Raw genomic sequence first — 19457 nt, forward strand, 5'->3', positions numbered from 1 at the left:
CCCCTCTCTACCTCTGCAAGCTTCCACTAGACAAGTTATACCCTGCTATTTTATGCCTTACCAAATTTATGGAGACTCCTAAATCTTGCAGCAGCTTCATAACCCAAAGGGAGTATATTATTTATCACAATCTGCCATCCTAACAGGTTTTGCTCAGATCCTTTCTACACTACACAATTTTGTCAACAAAAGTCTGCTTTTTAACAAAACAGTGGAGGTGCATGCATTGAAATTTTCCTCTCACTGATGTAACTCCCCTGCTGCGCCCGCAAAATAAAACTACCACAAGGAGAGGCGTAGCTCTTTTTGTGCTGTAATTTGAGCAACACAATTTCAGAGTAGACGTTGCACTAGCTCATGTTACTAATTGGCCTCCAGGAGGTTTTCCACAATACCCATCACGACCACTCTGGTCAGAGGTTTGAACTTTGCTGCCCTGCAGATACACAGACATGCATCTCTCTCGTTTAAACATCTGGGAATTTTTGAAATTCCTCTTCCTGTTTGGTTGGTGTGGACTGTTCACACATTTGAGCTAACCATGTTGGCTTTGTGCCTATACATGCTCTTGTCTGCAGTACTCTGAAGCTGTTGGGTGTGGGGAGAGGAGGCTGTACAGTCATAACTTTGCTCGAGCCATAGGAACTTGTATATCTACAGGCAAATTGCTTGAGAAGGGACATGTAGCAGTGCTGTGCTAAGATCAAGAAGCTAAGATGGGTGTACCAGGACAGAGGCAAGCGAGACCAACCAGTGTTCAAGCACAATAGCGTCAAAGACATGCCACTTCTACGAGGAGTAGAACACCACCTTTGGCAGCAACTCTGCCGCCACCAGCAGGAGCCTTATATATGCTTCGGGTGGAATGGTGGCAGCAGCTGGCAAAGTCTACCCTGAGGATGGTGGTAGAGGAGGTTGTGTGACATGCAACAAGGTCATTGGGGGCTGGCTTGCCATGACACTGATTTTGGACTCTGCAGGGGTCTAGTCATTCCCTGCACTCCAGCTCTGCCACCACTTGGAGCAGGATAGGCAAGCTCTTGTATGCACACATTTTGCTTTGAGAATGCATAGTGGTAGAAGATTGAGGCTGCCTATTGGTAGAGAAGAGAGGGAGCCCATGCAGCTATGCAGTGGGGGCCCTGCAGAAAAGTTTGTTAATGTACACCAGCATGGCCCAGGAATCTTCCATAGAGATCTGTAGGGAACTTACATACAAGTACCCTGCAATCCTCTGCCACAAGGTCCTGTGCAAAGCTGCCTTGTTTCTCCTCCCTCTGTAGGAAACTCTGCAATACCAACTGATAATTATTACTGTCGGGACCAAAAGGCAAGCAGCCTACGGGCCCGGTCTGAAGCAGCACACATGCAGGAAATACACTTTTGCATCATTGGTTACCCTCAGGAGAGAGACAGGGTTTGATTATTCCAACCAATGGAAAAGGTTTAGACAATTAGTGTTCCCTCTAATGTTTTACAGCCATGTGTGGAATGAATTTTATTGTGTGCTGATACAGAGGTGATGTGTGACACAAAATTATTCTGCACGTGGATGATCTGTGGTGGGAGGGGGGCCAAGAGGTTTAGAGTCTGCAGTGAGGCTCAAGGGTGGGGTTGGGGATAGTGATTGGAGTGCAGGAGTGGGCTCAGGGCAGGAGGTTGGGATAGAAGTGCAGGAGGGGACTCAGGGTTGGCATGTGGTGTCTAGGAGGAAGCTAGGGTGATAGAGAGGACTTGGAGCTGGGACAGAGATTGGGGTGTGGGGAACTTACCTGGGGCAGCTCCCATTTGGCTGTGATTCCTGGCCAATGGGAGCTGCAGAGACAGAGCTTCTCAGCACTCCCAGTGACGCAGCTCCAGCTGGGGAGGGGTGGGGGAGAAAAGGAATTTTTATCTAGGTCACTGAGTTTGCTTTACATTATCTTAAAACACAGACAGTGCCACATAGTAACTGTTTCTTTGGTTTCTGAAAATGTGCTAACTACTTACGCCAGGGCTGAGGGAACCTTTTTTTGGGTCGGGAGCCACTTACCCACAGAAAAAAAAAAATCAGTAAAATCAGTCAGGGACCACAAACAAGAAAGAAGCAAAACAAACAAGAACAACAATAAAACACCCCAAAAAGACACACTCACCTTGCTTATGCAACTTGGGGCACTGGGGTTCCCTCCACGCTCTAATACTTCCTAGGGTTGGATTAAGTCTTCTGGGAGACTGGGGCTAGTATATTGTGGGGACCCCCGGGCTCTGGGATGGGGCCAAAAATGAGGGTGTCAGTGTGTGGAAGTGTGCTGCTGGGGAGTGGGCTGAGGGCAGGGCTGTGGGGTCTGGGAGGAAGGAAGGTGCAGGAGTGGTCTGGGCAAGAGGCGGGGTACAGGAGAGGACGGGGAGGAAAGAAGAGTGCAGGAGGGGCAGGTGATTCAGGTGCTTACCTAATGCAGCTCCTGTTTGGAGGGGGGCAGCACAGGTGGCTCTGTGCCACCCTGCGCTTGCAGGCACTACCTCTGCTGCTCCATTGGCTGCAATGCCCAGCCACTGGGAACAACTTGCAGCGCTACTTCTTCCCCCCTCCCCACCAGGCAAAGCCGTCCACATAGGAGTTTTAGATCGGCTCCCCCTTATATCCTCCCACTGGGGAGTTGGTGCTAATGCTCCAGCCACAGAGGAAGGGGGAAAGAGGGTGCTAAGGCTTGGAAACTTGCTGCAGGACTGGAGCACCCGTGACAGCTTTCCTTGCTGCGGGGGTGGGGAGGGAGAGGGAGCCCTGAGTTTCAGCGGGGGCAGGATCCAGTCCATGGGCTTTAGGTTGCCCATCTCTGCCATACGCTAAACAATCTGTTCCACCTTTTATTTAGCTGTGAGGCTTGACTACTTTTCCCTCATCTGAAGAGCTTCACATGGCTCAAAAGCTTGTTTCTCACCAACAGAAGTTGGTTCAATGAAAGGTATTAGCTTGCACACCTGGTCACTGATAATTAAGCTAATGTTGAGCTGGGAGTTACCGGCAGTTTGATTTGGTCAGTGACATTAGCCAAATCAAACTTCTATTGTCTGTTGTGAGTTGAAACTCTGTCATGATTCCAGTCCAAAAATTATGCTGGACAGGCTATATTCTAATGCCAGTACAATGCATAGTACTATAAGATACTCAGATACCCTAATGAGAAGGGTGGTATTAAAAAGTTACATGGAGGTTTTGTGGTAAGATGATGAAAGTATTTGACGACAAGCCCAACAAAGACCCATATTATCCAACTGTAATTATATTGTATGTATAATTATATATTTTAACTGACTACAGAGTAGATTATAAGTGATGCATTTTAATTTTTCTAAAGGCCTAACAAAAAGCTATGGCTGTAATTAACATGACTTAGCTGTTTCTTTTCTAAAAATGTACCCATTACAGAACTTCTGGGAGCATATAGAAAATACCTGTCAGCCAAACCAACAAATGGCATAGTATGAACTGTCCTTGCTACTGTCTCACCTCCGCCCCCATTCATCATTAAGATAAAAGGCAGAGTAAATGCAAAAACCTTCCATTCTTTCCTCAATATTAACAGACTCTAGCTCTGTGTGAGAACAAAAAACAAACAAAAAAATCAGGGGCAAGGCCCCTCCCTCCACAGAATGTATTGTTGTCTCTGCCACTTCTTCAGACCTCATCTCCAAGCCTGTTAGGAGAATCACCTAATCTGACATATATTGTCAGGATGATGATGCATAAAGAAAGAGGCAATTGCTGTATAGCCAGAACCCAAGGGACGTATTGATCTAAAAATGAGAGCCTACGCAATCTAAGGAGCTAATAAACACTACAAAGCAAGCAAACAGCTACAATCTGCTGTAACTAAAGTTTCGAGGAGTCGTTGTGAGTCGCCCTATATAAAGTGCATTTTAGTGTTCCAAATTTGGAGACCACAGAATAGGCATTCACATATAACATTTAATTGGGGTGCTAACTTAGATAAGAGAGGAACTGACTAAATACATATCTATTGCAAGGCGTAAATAAGAGTAGAAGTTGCTGCTTAGTCAAATGCAGCTAACAAAAGATATCCATGGACATTACTGCCAACCAAGAATGCTAGAGGAGACAGAGATCCTTGAGTATTCTGCAAATTACAGCAACCCTCTTTGGCAAAGGGTAGACACAACTCTTCAATAGGCAGCTAAGTCAGAATGAGAATGACATCTGCATGTCTGATTATTGTTATTGCTGCAGAAGAAAATGAGCCAGCCTGTCTTATTGGGCACCTGGGTAGGTGAGGCGGAGAGGGGAATGGTACAAACCCGGATGTTGCCAGTTCTCTCTACTCTATATTCCTTCACTCATTCCATGTGTTTTTTTTTTTTTATATTAACTCTTGCAAGCACAACTTCCTTTATGGGGAGAAGATCCAGCTTTCATTCTGCCTGCTCAACACCAGCATAATCCGCCTCAGAGGACCAATCAAAGCATCTGTATCTGGACTGCATGAAAATTACAAACACTAGTATTGCTGATGCTTCCCAAGCTCACAAAATGCAGCTATGCTTCTGAGCATGGCTATTCTTGCTGTCCTTACTCCCTCGTTTCTCTAGAGCAGAGGTTCTCAAACTTTTTTTGCTGGGATTCCCTCTGAAAATATTTCTGGCTGTGATGACTCCTCTCCCAAAAATAATATCATGCTCCTCTTACTGATGCTGGCAACAGTAGAGGTGACAATGCCGTACCATCACAATCTCCCCACTACATTAGCCTTGCAACCCCACTCTAGGTCAATACCCTCAGTGTGAGAAATGCTGCTCTAGAAACTGGTTTCAGTCATCCCATAATCAGAATAAATTAATAGGCAAGTTGTTAATAATTTGACAGAGAGCTACTCCCAGACAGGTCCATGAGCTAACTGGTCACATGCTCACCTCTAGCTAGATACTCATAGTTGATTCAAAACAGAAAATATCAGCAGAAAACAAAACAGGAAACAGGAAACAAAACAGGCCTTTGCATATGAGCTCTGAACATACACTACAGTTCCATATATAATCCTGCCTACCTTGGCAGTGCCCCCAATATTTGGGATAAACTTAAACAACAAATAGTCTGGTAGTACTTTAAAGACTAACAAAACATGTAGACGGTATCATGAGCTTTTGTGGGCACAGCCCATTTCTTCAGATGTAACATACACACACACTCTCACTTACTCATTCACTCACAAAATAGAAAACCCAGGCTGCTGTGAATTTTGATTTTTCGCTAGGAATGAGTCACTAGTAAGTGATAGTTTGAGAGGTCATAATTATAAAATACTCTGCACTTGTGCTTTTGCAAACTTCCAAAGACAGTTACAGCTGCAGCTGTTTGAAATATAAAGATACAGCAATCTGCAATTGAAGCCAAGGACTGAACTACTATCACAATGTTCTCAGTTGGTTATTAGCTTCTACAGGAACTGCAGTGTTGCAGTCCAGATTGTTGCCTATCAGTTATATTCTATTTTGTTTGTTCATTGTGTTCATACTATGTGGTTCTTTTGCTAAATGGAATGTTTCTGTGGTATTGTCTTCCCTACCTTTCTCATCTCCCCCCCCCTTTTTTTCTTCTACTGATATTTATTTTGGGAAAATTAAACTAAACCAGAACAACACTGCATGTGTGCTAGCTTACAGCTGTGATGCGTGAACATTAAAGCACTTCATCAGTTTACTGTGCTTCCTGAATAATCAGCTATGTAATTATTCTCTGTGGTAAAACTAATTTAGGGGTCTGTGATGATGCCCAGAGTTAGGGGTATATATTCATGTGCATCACGACAAGTCTGGTAGATTCTATTGTAAGTGAAATGTCTGTTCTATATTTAGAAAACAGGAGGTGTTGGGTATGGTTCTTTACCCACTATGAAAATCTTATATTTCACTTCAAAATGTAATGCCTAGAGCTTTGCAGATCCATGTTTACATTTATGAGGTAAATCCCCTCATTGTGCTGGAGTGCAAGGAGTGAAGAAGGATAAGAAGATGTTGCATATGAAGTCGGGGTGGGAAGTAGAGGGAATCTGAAATGCTATTCAAGACCGCTCAGACAGCAAGGCTACGTCTAGACTGGCATGATTTTCCGCAAATGCTTTTAACGGAAAAGTTCTGTTAAAAGCATTTGCGGAAAAGAGCGTCTAGATTGGCACAGACGCTTTTCCGCAAAAGCACTTTTTGTGGAAAAGCATCCGTGCCAATCTAGACGTGCTTTTGCGCAAAAAAGCCCTGATCACCATTTTAGCCATCGGGGCTTTTTTGCACAAAACAGTATTGTGCTGTCTACACTGTCCCTCTTGCGCAAATGATTTGCACAAGAGGGCTTTTGCCTGAACGGGAGCAGCGTAGTATTTCCGCAAGAAGCACTGATATCTTACAGTAGGAAGTCAGTGTTCTTGAGGAAATTCAAGCGGCCAGGGTAGACAGCTGGCAAGTTTTTCCGCAAAAGCAGCTGATTTTGCGGAAAATCTTGCCAGTCTAGACACAGCCCTACAGTTTTGTAATGCATTAAGGACCATAGCAGAGTCAGTAGGAGAGCCAAATGCCATGGACCCAAACTGTAAACCCTATATATGATGGAAACTGCTTGAAGCCAAGGGGTGCAGCAACAGCCCTAGTTCCAGTGCCTGTGCAAACAACTGATGTAGTTCCTGCTTAGAGAAGCAGCAATATATGGTGGATTATCAAACTGGTTAGTTTGGCACAAACAATGCTGCCTTATATGGCTAGCAACATAAATATCATCCTGTGCTGGCTGCTTCCAGTAAGGACACAATTTGGACCTTTGTGGCCAATTTCTTTACTCACACAACTTAATGGACTATTAAATTAAAACTGCTTTGATGGATTTGAAAGGTTTCATGAAAAAGTGTGTTGAGCATAATTTTATTTTATAAAACTATTTTCTTCAATATTAAAATGTACTGCATTAAAACTGTAAGTAGAATTATTAGACACATACTGTAGTTGAAACTTCCATAACAACCTAGGACAGCTTTTCCCCCCACCCTAAAAAAATGGGGCTTCAAAGGAGTAAATGAGGGGGCACAGAAAATGTATAAATTAAGACAAGGAGACCTTTTACATCACATATTTAGGGTTACTAGATGGGGGAAGTGGAGAACTGATTTGATTTTCCTCAGCTTTTCAAAAATTGGCAGATTATGGTCTAGAGAACTTAGACACTCAAATGTGCTATTAATGTTACTGCTAGATATGTGTCTAAATCTCTCAGCTTGCTTTAAGAAATCTCAATATATGTTGTTAAATCTTTCAGGATCTTGAATAATTACTCCAGAAAAAAAATACTGATCTTATACAGTTAGACTACAGACCATCAGACTAGTAAGAAGAAATGTAGATTAATTAGACAATTTCAACATTCTGGAATTTCCCTTTGAGAATATCAATGTACCTGCCTTATTTGTACCTTCCCAGAAACATCTCTCTTGTGGAACAGCATCAGTATCACATGGTATATTCAAACAACCCAACAATGCGTATTACAAGCTTTCTGCTACTAAATAATTATATGCATTTTGGGGAAGTTAAACATACTTATCTGTAAAACTGATAAAATGTGTAAAATCGTAGCATTAAACAGCCCCTGTTTAAATACAGGCAGTCCCCGGGTTATGTACAAGATAGGGACTATAGGTTTGTTCTTAAGTTGAATTTGTATGTAAGTCGGAACTGGCTCCAGATTCAGCTGATGGCACTGAAACTGACAAGGGGCTGACTACAGGAAGCCAGAGGCAGAGTGGCTCTGCCCCCAGCTTCCTGGAATCAGCCTGATCAGTTTCAACAGCTGCTGAATCTGGAGCCTGGGACAGAACAGCTGGGGCGCTGCCCAGTAGGTTCCCACAGGACCAACCCGGCAGCACCCCAGCTGCTCTACCCGAGGCATCCCGCAACAAAAGCCTGGTCTGCTGGGGGGGGGGGGGCGCACTAGCTGCGCCCCCTCCCTCCCAGCACACCAGGGAGACCAGAGCAAAGCCGCACAGGTGGAGGGACCCCACCGCCCATGTGGCTTTGCTCCTTTGCCCGGGAGCAAAGCCGCCCAGGCGGCGGGATGCCTGTGCGGCTTTGCTCCTGTCTCCCTGGTCTGCTGGGGGGGTCCAGAAAAGCTGCTGGACCCCCCCCAGCAGACCAGGGACACCCGAGCAAAGCCGCTGCCTGGGCGGCTTTGCTCCCGTGTCCCTGGTCTGCTGGGGGGGGTCCAGCAGCTTTGCTGGACCCCCCCCCCCCCAGCAGACCAGGGAGACCGGGAGAAGCTTTTCTCGCCCCGGAGGACGCGGGTGGCGACCTGCCGCCCGTGAGCTCCGGGGCGAGAAAAGCCCCGTTCGTAAGTGCGGATCCGACATAAGTCGGATCCACGTAAGTCGGGGACTGCCTGTACGAAGTCCAGCAACGTGAAATCAGATAGCAAAGTATAATTAAAAATTCCAACCATGCTGGAAGAATTTGGGAAGAAAGTAGTCAAGGGCTTGTCTATGCTACGCGATAAGTTCGAATTTACTAAGTTTGAGTTTTGGGCCCCTGATGTTGAGAATTTAAGGGGCTGTCTCCCCACTGCAAGCAAGAATTGAATTTACTCCAACGTAGCACTTCCACCTTCCCGGAGCCTGCCTCAGGCTCAGAGTCCCGGGAAGCATTCAAGAAAACGTCAAGGAGTGCTTGCAGGGGCTCCTCTCCATACCTGCATCCCAGAAGGCACCCCTCCACTCTTGTGGGACAGAAAAAGGACACAGTTGGTGCGCTCTGTTGTTCTCTGGTTGCTCTCGGGGACACCACAGCACTGTGACCATGAAAACAGAACTGCTGCAAAGCAGTACCATGCTCATGGCTCTCATGCTGTGCTTCATAGTGCAATACATCGACCGTGTCCACATGTTACACCACCAGGAACAGGACATGGACAAGGAAGACGAACCCCAGCAAGGCCCGCAGGCCTTGGTCAGCCAAGTCCTTGTAATCCTGTTATTGTGTATGCCCCTCAGTTCCCTGGACACGGTGGAATGCTGCTTCTGGCAGATAAGTGCGAGCTCAGACTGGTGGAACCATATAGTCAGGCAGGGATAGAATGATCAGCAGTGGCTGCACAACTTCTGCATGTGCAAGGCCACCTTCCTCGAACTCTGCGAGTGGTTCGCTCCTGCTTTCAGGTGACAGGACACCTGACTGAGACCCAACCTCCTCATGCAGAAGCATGTGGCCATTGCCCTCCGGAAGCTACTGCTCAATTGGGTATCAGTGCGGCATGGGGAAGTCCACAGTTGGGGCTGTGCTCATGCAAGTAGCCAAGACCATCAACCATGTCCTGCTGTGGAGGGTTGTCACTCTGTGCAATGTTGACAACATCATGGGCAACTTTGGCAACATAGGCTTCCCCCACTGCTGGGTGGTCATAGACAACACACTTCCCCATCCTGGCCCCCCAACCACCAGGCCTCAGAGTGCATTAACTGCAAGGTGTACTTCTTCATGGTGCTGCAGGCACTCATGGATCACAAGGGACACTTCTCCAACATCAGTGTTAAATGGTCAGAAAAGGTGTATGATGTGCACATCTTTTGAAACTCATCTCTCTTCAGCAAGATGCACATCAGCACCTTTCCCCCACCCCACTGGACAATCAGAGTCAGAGAGCTGGACCTACCCATTGTGATCGTGGGTGATGCAGCTTACTCCTGACTCATGAAGCCCTACACAGGCAGCCTAGATCCCAGCAAGGAGGAGTTCAATAACAAGCTTGGCAGGTGCAGAATGGTGGTGGAATATGCATTTGGGCATTCAAAGGCATCTCCTCACTTGCCTGGACCTTAGCAAGTACAGCATCCCCTTCGTAGTGGTGGCCTGCTGTGTGCTGCACAGCCTGTGCGAGAATAAGGGGGAGAGTTTTTTTGCCAGGGTGGGGAGGCTGAGGCAGAATGCCTGGCCAGGGCGTTAGAGCAACTGCAGTGCCATACAGAGAGCACAGGAAGGGGCTATGCTCAGAGAGGCCTTGAAAGAAGTTGTGCGAGGCCATTTCTGAGACTCTCCCCCCATGGCTCTTCAGCAGGGGCCTCTGAAGGCCCTTTGTGTTCCTTTCACTCCCCGCTCTTCCCAGCAGAGCTAACAATAAAGAGATTGTTTATTAAACAGGAGTCTATTCTGGGGACATACAATGGGAGGGAATGGAAAAAGAACCTGGAATAGGGGAGTGGGGCTTGGACAAGACTGGGACTAGCATCTTCCTGTGTATGGCCTGGAGGCTCTGGCTGCCAGCCTCCTCCTCCCCGCCATGTTCTGGGGCGCTGGCAGCCCCTGAGGATCCTTGCAGGGGAAGCAGCTTGTGGCCTGCTCCATGCATGCTGTCATGTTCTCCTTCACCATCACCATGGTGATGGAGAAGAACATGTTCATCTGCTGGTGCACAAGCTGTTCCTGTGCAGCCTCTTTCCTCCTGGTCACCCCAGCATTCCCTTTTCTCAGTGACCTGCTCCAACTGTTCTGCCTCTACTTCCTGACTATCTGCTCCCTCATGATTTCATCCCAGGCTTGCGGATCCTAGTCAGGCAAGTAGATTCAGTAGGAAGTGGGGGATGTGCCCAGCTCGCAGCTGTCCCAGCTGTGAAGAGAAGTTACAAGGGCAGTCATCACAGGAGACACTTTACATAAAGCCTAATCCTAATCTGAGCCAACACCAAAGATCTTAGTTCAGACAATGGCGATGTGTTGCGAGCAAAGCCATATTTTGCCTAGAATACAGGCACTTTCCAGCAGTGCACAGATGTCCCAGGGAACCATGGCAATACACATGGCTTGGAGACAAGCAGGCATGGTAAGGTGCTGACCAGGCCAAGCATCTGTGGGAAGGAGGAATGGGAGTGCTCAGCTTTCTACTGTGTCCTGCATGCACTGGGCCCAGTACTCGCAGTGTCCCACAGAGAGAACTTCAGTCCCTGCCCATTGAGGGATAGGGGAGAGGGATGTGTCAGAGCAGCAAATGCTGCTTGCTGGAGAGAATGCTAATGGGTTTGCCATTCTCTTCCTCCTAGTGGCAGATTCCCATGTACTATATCTGTCTTTTCCGCATTACTGCACTTGACCGGGAGCGGGTGCTGACTGACTGCAGGCACGAACCTGGGCCGTGTGCTGCACAGCTGTGTCATTCCATGACCCCAAATTACTTACTAATGGCTTGGCATGGGAAGGTGTCCTACTACCAAGGCTGGAATAAGGCAGGCCTCTCTAGGAACCTTGCGAGAAGGATTGAACCTGTGTGAAAGCTTCATAGGACAGCCTGGTGTTCCATCTGCCGTCACGTGAACAAGCTGTCCTGTGGACCATCCCTCTCCCCCCCCCCCCTCCGAGTAGGCCAAGAGCCCCTTGCAGCCTGTCACCTGACCTCTCTAGTAGATGGAGAAGGTTAAAGAACTCACCGGAAGTGTCCTCCTCAGAGTCATCGGAAGCCTGGAAGATGTCCCAGGAGCAGGGGGACAGGCTCTAAAGCGAGGAGCAACTCCTGGCATCATCATGTGGCTGACCTCATCCTCCTTTGCCACCTCACTCTCCTGCAGGCAGACACCAGGTGTGTCTTGGCCAGATTCAATGACTACAGCAGGGAAGGTAACTGGCCCCCATCCCAGAACGGGAGCCACCTGTTCATAATAGTGGCAGGTATGAGGTCCTGCCCCAGAACATCTACTCTACTCCCTACTCTTCTAATAGGATTTGCACAGCTCTTTGATTTTGAGCCTGAACTGCTCCAGGTTCCTCTTGACCAAAGGCCATGCCAGGAAGTCAACAATCCTGCCCTAGATGTTAGCATTCCTCTTCTTGGTGTGGAGTTCATGGAGGTTGGACTCCTCCCCCCGCCCCTTCAATGAGATCCAAGGTTGGAGCTCTTCTGCATCGTCTGGCAGTGGAAGCAGGAGTGCTAGCAGCTATTAGTGTCAGAGAAGAAGTTGGGAAAGCTCATAGCATGTTGGTTGCTCACAAAGCTGGCCATGTGGGACAAGCACTTCCCTAGTTCCCAGGGCTTCTGGAGCTCCGGAGGGGATGGTTTAAAAAAAAAAAAAAAACTCCACACCTTCTGTAAGCTGGAGTTAAGGTTATAAATACAAAGTTATTACTAGTTGATAACTCACAGTAAAAGAAACTAAAGATAGCTTACCTTAACTATTTTTCCAATACTACTTTTCATGAAATGAATTACTGTAGTTGTCAGAAGAATAATATACAAACATAAAATGGGAGACGAGATGTCTGGCAATTGAGAACAGAACAATTAGTATCTGCAAGGCACAATCCCTATTAATAACGTGGTACATATTATCAGAAACCCCCTGATTTAGAGAATGAATTTATGTGAGACCAAGAATAACTCAGGGTGAGAAGGAATCCAGTGGCAGTGATGGAAATTATCACTTCACATGCTGTTGCTAACACCTATCAACAGCCAGAGAGCATGTCACAGGAAAGAACAGTGTGTGATTGAAAACTGCTGAGTGATGGAGGTTAAGCTCTTGATGTGTGAAGTGGTAACCTCAGAATCTGTTTTTAGGAGACCTTGAGGTACAATAGGTTAATTCATTAGTTTGAAGAACAGCAAAACACATCAGATACATCAAAATGGCTTTGTGGCTCCATTCTAGACCCCAGTGCATGGATGGGAAACCTCAGACCCAGGGGCCAGATGCAGTCCCCGGCTTGCCTGGATCTGGCCCCAGAGGCTCATGGCCCCACCCCCAGCATGGAGGAGCCTACACTGATGCACCAGCCCCCTCTCCTACTAGGCTACCTCACCATGGAGCTGGAGCACACAAAATCTACTAGCCTGGGCCAACCTAGACTCTGGTGTGTGAGGGGGATGTGGAGAGTGTCCCTTTCTCAGTCAGGGGCCACTTCAGCGAGGGTTTTGGTTTTTTGCTTCTCGGTTCTGTGCTACCCCTGATTGATTTTTCTGTGAGTGGGCAGCCCTCCCCACCCAAAAAAGGTTCCCTGCCCCTGCCCCACTGGATCCAGCTGGCAATAAATTGAATATTTCTGTGAGTGGGCAGCCCTCCCCACCCAAAAAAGGTTCCCTGCCCCTGCCCCACTGGATCCAGCTAGCAATAAATTGAATATAGACTGACATGATTAATGGTTTATGTTCTCTAGTTCTAGAAGGCCAGGCACTGCAAGTGAGGTACCATCTTAACAGATCAGGAATGGAATATCAGGATATGACCACGTCAGGATTTAGCAAGTCAGAAGTATATCTACAGCCCTACAACTTCTTCACTTTCCTGAGTACATTTATGAAGGTATTCAAAGAATTAAAAAAGATAATAGATGCCTAAGTATGAAGAGGAACTATGCACAAAAAAAAGGATAGAAAGAAGGGCTTCACATGAACATATGTTGCCAATGTACTTACTAACTATAGAGCCACGCTCCAGATTTTTCAGTTAAGTAAAATTTCAAGACAAATCCATTTCCCCTCCTCCCCCCTTACAAATTTGCCACAATATACCTCCAGTCTTACCTATGTAAGGACAGCTCTGTGGCTACAATTTCTACAGTCCATAGGCCACTCCTGAAGGACTGCTGGAAATAGTACTTAACGATCATTAATATTCCCTGGGACATCATTAGGGCTACTCTCAATAGTCTACAGTGGCACAATCCTACAGCGAGTTTCATGCAAAGCTCATTACTGGATCAGGGCTTTGGAGGAGTAGGAAGTGTGTTAAGGGTGATGCCCTACATTTCTCTCCAGGGAATCATGTGGAATACTCTAGAAATTAGAAAGGCAAGACATAAGGTTCTTATCTTTCTCTCTGCCAGAACAGAACTCTTCTGTAGAGTATATTCTTGTTATATACAATTTAGATTGTATAATATAGTCTTAACTTTAAACAAATAAAGCTCTAGGCTTCCACAACCTTTTATGTGATTATTGTAGTCTAATATAACCTCACCAAATGGTCATTGTTGATAGTAAGCATATATTTTCCTTTGTTACATACCATTACTGCTCATGAAAACCACCAAACCATCTTAAATAATCCTTCCCTCCCTTTCAGTACTTGTAGGTAGTTCTATATAAGCCTTGAATCCCCATTTAATCCTAATTTAGCATTTAGCCAAGTGTCATGCAGCAGACACTCACTGCTATGGTGCTTCCTGCTGGTAGCACTGGGAAATAGCTCATTTATGAAGCACCTCACTCTGGCTGCTGTCTCCCCATGTCCTCACTACTTGCTTCAGTTCCAGACCCATGTTGCTCCCAGACTATGGTGACCTTTTCAGAACTCTGCCCTCCAGCAGTGCACGCTTCAGTGTCTCTCAGCCCCCTTCCAGGGGGAGAGGGGTTGTTTGTCAGTCTCTTTACTGTGGGGGCCTCCCTTTCCAGGGAACCCCAATTTCCCTATACCCACCTTGCCTCACTGACTCACTTCCAATCTTCATCTAGCTCCTGCCACGGGCAAACTGCAATCTGAAATGGCCACTCATCATTGGTAAGAGGGTGTGGACCTGATGACTTTGCTTATCCTGGCTGACTCCACACAGCCCTAGCACTTTGATGCCTTGCTTCAATCCCTACAGCCCGGGAGTCAGGCTAGGCCAGAGCTTCCAGCTGGCCCCTAATTGGCAGTATCTGCCTCAGCTGCACGCTTTGCTCTCAACCCTCTCCCAGGGTTGGGTTTTACTTTTAAAGCACCAGGTCCACACCCTCTTGCCAATGATGAGTGTCTTTAAAGAGCAGACGCCTAGTCACACCAAGATACAGATAGTTACTTTTTAATCTTTCCTCATGCAGTCATATAGCCATCCCCATGGTAATTTTAATTGCTATTCTCCCAAATTCCCTCTAATTTGTTTTTATCTTTCTGGTCCAAATGTTTACAGAAGTGTAACCAGTATTCTGTATATGGTGTCTCACTTGTGTTGCATAAAAAGGCACTTACAGCAGCCTGGTCTTCTGTGATGTTTTATTTCTGTATATACAATTATTGTCCATTATCTCCTATAGATACATATTTTTTGTATCACTACTATGTGTGTATCCCCATCCCTTCTGTAGCTTACAGAACAGGTCCCTGGTTATTCATGGGTTGCTGCCCATATTCCCATGTTCAAATGAAACTTTATATCTTGAATAAGATTGATTCTATTGCCAATGGAGCTAATGGAAGAGGATTAGTCCTGAAGTACCTGCTCCTGTCCCTCTTGTGTCCTAGCCCCACCTCTCTCAGATTCTTAAAAGGGCTGAACCTGCCATCCTAATACTACCTTTCACAATGCCTTCAAAAAAATCCCTACACCTTGAATGAGGTGAGAGTAGCTTGTTCCTTGTCCACTCGCTGAACAATCTTCATGGAGCCACTGTGGCATCTAGTCTCCATCTGATCCACCCAACAGCTTGACACAATCCCCTGTTGCTTTTTGGTTTGAGAAAATGCAACAGAGTAAAATTGACAAAAGGGGAGTTTCCAGGTGTGTTCAGGATAGAGCTGACCATCTCTCTCTTTCCTAGCACAGCATTTGTCAGAAGTTCCAGGTTATCTGGCCAGCCCTGATAGAACAATCAACTGAAGCTAGCCATTTTCTTAAGGGTTAACAAGCATCTCTAAATTCTGAAGATCCAAGATGGTGGTATTTATTCTCTGGGACAAATTCTACTTGATCATAGCATTTCCTCATGATGATTCTTCATCCTGGGTGATTCCCTAGCCACAATAAATTCAGAATTTGTAAATGTCCTTTAAATTCATCTTCCAAAATGTGAGACAGACCTGCACAACTCAGGATCTATCAACATAATGGGCAATACTGATAAAGAGAGCGGTGTGAATGACAATTCTTCTACAGCAGGGGTGTCCAAACTTTTTTCAAAGAGGGCCAGATTTGAGGAAGTGAACATGCGTGAGGGCCGACCATTTTGCCTGACATTCTTTGAACCATTAAAATTAAATGCAAATTAACTATTTTATGCAAAGTTTGTTGCAAACGGCAAACGACATAACACCAACTATACATGTTGTGTCCAAATATATTTATAACTGATTTAGACCAACTGACATTAACTGAGATTTTACAATGTATTCATCTCAATTGAAAAAAAAACTTGCCTACACTAATGTGAAGGGTGAAACTGAGATCTGGACTGCAGTACATAGGCTAGGTCTGGTTCAAAGGCAGTCCCTGATCTCAGCAGCTGCGGAGTCCGTCCCTGCACTCTCAGCCCCAAGGTAGAGGGCTTGCAGGGTCAGAGGCGGGTGGAGAGCGCAGGGCACGCTGGCCTCACGGCAGCCCGGGGGCAGGGCGAACCCGTAGCCAAGCGGGGGAGCGGGGCTGCGGACGTGCCCTACACGGAGGACTTTAGGACCGCAGCGGCCGCCATGGACGGCGGCGGCGCGGCCAGAAGCGGCGCCAGTCAGAGGAGCGCCGGGGAGCCAGGAGAGGGGGAGGAAGCGGGGGCTGTCCCTGCACTCTCAGCCCCAAAGCGGAGTGCAGGGGCAGGGTTTGGGACCGCCGCGGCGGCGGCGGCCCGAAGCGGCACGCTGAGCGCGCCAGTTAAAAAAAGCACCGGGGAGCCGGGAGAAGTGGGGGGCCGTATTAAATCCGACCGCGGGCCGCATTTGGCCCGCGGGCCGGACTTTGGACATGCCTGTTCTACAGCAAACAGAGTTGGACAGGCTATTCAGTGAGGGTCTGATAGGGAACCTGTGGCAATTTCAAATGGATTGGGGGACACTGCTGGATTCACCACTGAAGCCACAGGTTGGCTGTCCCATGTAGTTCCTTCTGGACTATGTTAACATGGTCTAAGTAGCTAAAGTATGTCACTAGGGTTTTTTGCTAGACTAAAGGTTTTTTTCGAAAAAAGTGGCCTTTTTTCGAAAAAACATCCCCTGCGTCTAGACTGCTGCCACGTTCTTTTGAAAGTAAATCGAAAGAACACAGCAGTTTTTTTGACCACGGAAAACCTCGTTTTACGAGGAAAAATGTCTTTTTTCGAAAATGCTCTTTCGAAAAAAGGCACTATGTAATGCAAACCGTGCTTTTTTGAAAGAGAGCATCCAGACTGCCTGAGTGCTCTCTTTCGAAAAAGCGGTTTGCTTTTTCTAAAGTACTGGTTGTAGTTTAGACGCTCTTTTTCGAAAGAGGCTTGCAGTCTAGACGTAGCCAAAGAGAAGTCAGAGGGGCAGGGAGAGGAGAGAGGGAATGTGATAAGAGGAGAATCATCCCAGGAAGGAATCCTAGCCTATGACTGGCCAAGGTAGTTATGAGCCCTAGGCAACATAGGAAATTAGCTTTCTTAGCCCTAACATTTATGGACTCTAGCCCTTGAAAGCTTATACCCAAATACATTTGCTGCAGGACTCCTTGTTTTTACTGAAACAGACTATGGTTCTACCCACCTGTCAGCCGATGGTCAGGGCAGTGAGTCCCTTATGACTGGCTGAAGTTCTTTTAAATTGTGCTTGGTTCTGTTACAGCAACTGAAGGAGTCAGGTTAAAGCTTAAACAGTTACTATTTTATTGTTACAGGATAAACTTAGTTGTTAAATGCTACTGCTGTGTTACAGATAACACAGCCACTACAAAGGACAGGACAGAAATTACACTAAGAAGTCACTAATAGGTACCATGAAACCCCTTTGGTTCTCTGAGCTCTTATTAAATGCATGCAAAATAGACACATAGCAGGTATAATTCTCACCCCTGCGTTCCAGACTTGGCATGGCCAGCGTCTTTCTCTCAATCTCTCAGGAAGAAGTAGGGCAAGGTTGGGCGTCCCACAGACCTCAGGAGACAATCAATACCTGCCAGCAGGTATAGATGATTGGAGCTCAAATAGGGTGGGCTACTATACCCCTCTTTATACCCCTTGGGTCATGTAGGCTTCTTCCTGGTCTCAAGTGGCCAATTAGGAAAAATGGCTTTGAATGCCAAGTTTCCCATGAAGGGTGCAAAGCATAATTCACACCTGGGAAAATGCAGACAATGGGCACCTCTGGTATGTGATGGGCGAAGATTCCTCTCCTGGGACAGTGCAGGCGTGTCAATTACTGGTACTAGCCATCAGGACGGCGGGAGGCCCCGGGTCGTCAGCTAGCCCATTTACTGTCTGGTTTCTGTTTATGGTAGAGTCAGGGACAGGCAGCACACCTGTGTTCCCAGGGCATCAAAGGCTGACTGCCTTTCTCTTGCTCTGGGGGGGGAGGGAACAAGATGGGGTTCATGTCTGGCTACACCACAGCCCCCGAAACTTTTCTTAGAGCTGATTCTTCCCTTCTCCCTATTTCAGGGTCAGAGGCACAATAGGGGAGAGCTGGGAGGTTCCCCCCTTGACCATAGACTGGGATATAGAGAGATCTTGGTTTCTCTGGTAACAGGAGTGGGGAGGGGTGGGAGAGGTCCAAGCAACCTAATTCCTTCCTACTTTTTCATAAACACTTCTAAGTCTCAGAGCAAGCCTGGCAGTGCACCATCCACTTGAAATTAGGAGAGCCTCACTTTTTAAAGCGTAGTTAATTCTGTGAAAGGTGTCCGATTCATAGCCCCAGAAGTTGCAGTGCTAGTACCAGTTTGGATAGAAGTAGTGCAGATTTCCCTATGTTACCTCTAATGTGCCCTAATATCAAGGTGGAAAGACCATTTTTAGGGGCGCTAAGAAGTCTTTCAAATCCAACCTCCTACAGAGGCTGCTTGCAAAGCTGACAGTCAGCACATCACCAGTCTCCTGAGCCATTCAGTCCCCTCACCCATGCAAGCTTGAGTGCAATCCTGGATTCACGTGACAGCTAAACACCCCAATGCAAAACTCGAGGGGAACAGCGCAACACGAGGCTCAGCTCCTACATGTTTGTATCTCTGTAGCGCTTTACAAAGTTGGGGAGGAGGCATGATTTTTCAGAGGGGGAAACTGAGGCAGACTCATCCAGTCCCCATCACATGGCGGCTTCTGTATTCCGGGCGAGGGAGGGAGGGAGGGAGGACGCACACGCGGCTCCACGGGAAGCCCATTAGGCTCCTGGCGAGCTGGGGCAGGGGGAAGGCTCAGACCAGCTGTAAGGAAACTTGAGCGCTCTCCGCCCACCGCTGAGCAACCCTCCCCTTCTGCGCGCTCTCAGCCTAGCTTGAGCCCGGGCGAAGCCCCGCCCTCCGCGCGGCGCGTTCCCGCTCCTAGTGGCTGGCTGGGCGGCGGCCCCTTCCCCATTGGGGCTCCTGGCGGAGGACACGACGCGGCCGGTTTGGCTGCGCTTGGGCGCTCGTCGCTGTGGGGACGCGCCTGTCATGGAGGAGCTGGACGGGGCGCGGCGCGCGGCGGAGGCTTCCCGCTGAGGCGGCTCCGGGGAGAGGGAGCCGGGGGGCGCCGCGCCTGGGGCAGGTAGCTCGGAGCCTGTTCGGGGGGCGGGGGGGTCTCCGGGTCCCAGGGGCGCGGTAGGCGGCTGGGGGGTCTG

At 47.5% G+C, this 19457-nt stretch overlaps 1 protein-coding gene and 1 long non-coding RNA gene across 4 annotated transcripts in view; one reads left to right on the forward strand and one right to left on the reverse strand.

The window, feature by feature from the left end:
* The window catches only part of LOC142829880 (uncharacterized), a 154302-nt gene that overhangs the window by 2747 nt on the left and 132098 nt on the right, over nucleotides 1–19457 (reverse strand). The window contains exons 1-3 of one of the 2 annotated variants that reach the window (XR_012904765.1): nucleotides 14424–14525; nucleotides 1773–1860; nucleotides 1214–1289 (exon numbers count right to left, since the gene is read on the reverse strand). This is a non-coding gene — a long non-coding RNA (uncharacterized LOC142829880). Of the gene's footprint in view, nucleotides 1–1213; nucleotides 1290–1772; nucleotides 1861–14423; nucleotides 14526–19457 lie in introns of those variants that run through there. The other variant, XR_012904766.1, reaches the window with a different exon arrangement.
* FEM1C (fem-1 homolog C) overlaps nucleotides 19155–19457 on the forward strand; it is a 34893-nt gene continuing 34590 nt past the window's right edge. For both annotated transcript variants that reach the window (XM_014579226.3, XM_006134479.4), the window contains exon 1: nucleotides 19155–19384. The gene's annotated coding sequence lies outside the window, so the exon portion shown is untranslated. The remainder of the gene's footprint in view (nucleotides 19385–19457) is intronic.

This window comes from Pelodiscus sinensis, chromosome 6 (assembly GCF_049634645.1).
Source record: "Pelodiscus sinensis isolate JC-2024 chromosome 6, ASM4963464v1, whole genome shotgun sequence".
NCBI classification, from domain to species: domain Eukaryota; kingdom Metazoa; phylum Chordata; order Testudines; family Trionychidae; genus Pelodiscus; species Pelodiscus sinensis.